This window comes from Silene latifolia, chromosome 10, assembly GCF_048544455.1.
Source record: "Silene latifolia isolate original U9 population chromosome 10, ASM4854445v1, whole genome shotgun sequence".
Classification (NCBI taxonomy): Eukaryota; Viridiplantae; Streptophyta; class Magnoliopsida; order Caryophyllales; family Caryophyllaceae; genus Silene; species Silene latifolia.
The window spans coordinates 30,514,979-30,517,207 of record NC_133535.1 but is presented as its reverse complement, the minus strand read 5'-3'; the positions used below and the strand labels follow the sequence as shown (position 1 = coordinate 30,517,207).

Genomic DNA, 2,229 nt, shown 5'->3' with positions numbered 1-2,229 from the left:
ATCAACCTTCTTTGGAACATCTTCACTTTCTTCACCATTTGGAGAAATCTCCAACTCAACAAGTACCTCCTCATCTTCTTTGGGCATGGATGGCCCATCATATTTTGTACCACTTCTTAAGGAGATAGCATTTGCTCACCTTGAGGGGGTAGTTGAACCGTTTTCCTTGAAGAGCTAGATGAGGCTAGTTGAGCCATTTGTTGCTCCAACATCTTGATCGCGGCATTTTGAGCTTGCTCATTCTTTTGAATTTGAGCCAACAATTCCTTTTGCATTTGGACTATCAAGCCCTCAAGCTTACCTCCCCCTTGGTTTTTTTGTTGAGAATTTTGTGGTGGGGGTTGATTTTGTTGGTAATTGTGTTGTGGGGGCCTTTGTTGATTTTGATTACCCGGTGGAGGATTATACTTTTGTTGTTGAGGAACATAGGCATTTTGTTGTGGTGGGGGTTGAGGTTGAGGATTAAACACATTTTTGCTTCTATAAGACATATTCGGGTGAAATCTTGTATTTGGATTATATGTATTTGAAAATGTAACCGGTGGATAAGAAGTTTATCTTAAAGCTTGAAACGCATTTACCTCTTCAATAAGAGCTTGGCAATGAGCGGTGTAATGACCCGCACCTCTGCAACCGTCACAAACAATGATTTGACTTGTAGAAGACACGACATTGAGTTGTTGTAGGGAATCTCTAGCATCTCTTTCCGCCAATTGTTGTTGGAGTAAGGCAATTTGAGCTAGCAAGACGGAGTTGCCGGAGGATTCTTCTTTAACTTTGAGTGGCACACTTCGGGAATTGACATGTTGTGCATCATGGACCGCCATAGATTCGATCGTGGCATGAGCAATATCAGTGTCAATTTGATCAAACCGCCCATTGTTGGCGGAATAAAGAATCCTTCGGGACTCAGCACAACATCCATTGTAGAGTGTTATATCTAGAAAACAATCATCTAGCCCATGACGTGGGCATTGCATTTGTAGCTCTTTGTACCTCTCCCAAGCTTCATATAAGCTCTCAAGAGCTTGTTGACGGAATCCGGTGATTTGGCTCCTCAAAGTTTGAGTTTTCTCCAGTAGAAAAAACTTTTGATAGAAAGCAAGAGCCAATGTCTCCCAATTGGTGATTCCCATGGCGGTGCGGTCAAGGCTATTGATCCAAAGCTTGGCCTTGTCTTTCAATGAGAAAGGGAAAAGTATATCCGTTATTTGGGCTTGAGTGACGCCTGTTTGACGGATCATGGAGCAATAATCACAGAAATTTTGCACATGCAAATTGGGATCCTCCAAAGGACTTCCCCCAAATTGCTTCCTCTCCACAAGGCTAATAAAAGCCGATTTGATCTCGAAGTCCGGCGCGGTAATTTGAGTAGTTGTGATACCGGCTGGAAGCATGGCCGCGGTGGGCTTTGAGTGATCGGAAAGTTTCACCATCTTTTTAGTAGAAGATGGTGGTGGTGGTGGTGGAGATGGTGAACTTGAAACCTCCTCCTCTTCAAGAATTTTTAGATCGTCTAAGTAGAACTTTCTAGCACTTTCAAGTTGTGCGGGAAAAGCGGCTTCTTTCACTTCTTTCCAAAAACGTCGTCTTCTCCTAAAGGTTTTCTCGGGATCGGAATCCGGTGAAAGAAAATCTCAACTACGAGAGGACCTGGGCATAAGACAACAATTTCTAGAAAATGATAAGTAACGGTCTCAAGGAACAAGTGTTCCTTAAAACAAAAGAAAACAAGATAAAAATCGACAACTCAAAACGCAATAAAACCGTGCTCCCCGATAATGGCGCCAAAATTTGATAGGCTATCGTGTACCTATGCTAAGATAATTACCCTAGACATAAATTAATGTAGCAATAGGGGTCGAACACAAGGAGACGGGAATTGCGTTGTGAAATGCTATGGGAAGATTTCTATCAAGATCGATTTCGTTTTGGGTTTGTTTGTTTGGTTTGATAACTAATAAATTTTTTGATGTAAACTATATAATAAAAGGGAGTCTAGGGGAGTCGGGTCACACATGCAAAGGTAAATATACGATTATGTTAAAATCGATATCAATAACATTGTCAATTGTTTAGGCTTAGAGACACCCACCTTACGGTATTAGTGTCAACCATAGACCAGATCCTAGAGAAACTCTCGTCCATGACTAGGTCGTCCTGCTACACATGCTTAGTCTCATTCAATTCCATGCCTCTCGACTTTTAGAATGAATGAAAAAACTTAAT

The 2,229-nt window shown here is 41.5% G+C and overlaps 1 non-coding gene across 1 annotated transcript; it reads left to right on the top strand.

Annotated features, from left to right (window-relative positions):
• The first annotated feature begins 957 nt into the window (after positions 1–957).
• On the top strand, positions 958–1,064 carry LOC141610341 (small nucleolar RNA R71). The gene has a single exon (XR_012528244.1). It is a non-coding gene; the product is annotated as a small nucleolar RNA R71 (small nucleolar RNA).
• The last annotated feature ends 1,165 nt before the right edge of the window (positions 1,065–2,229 follow it).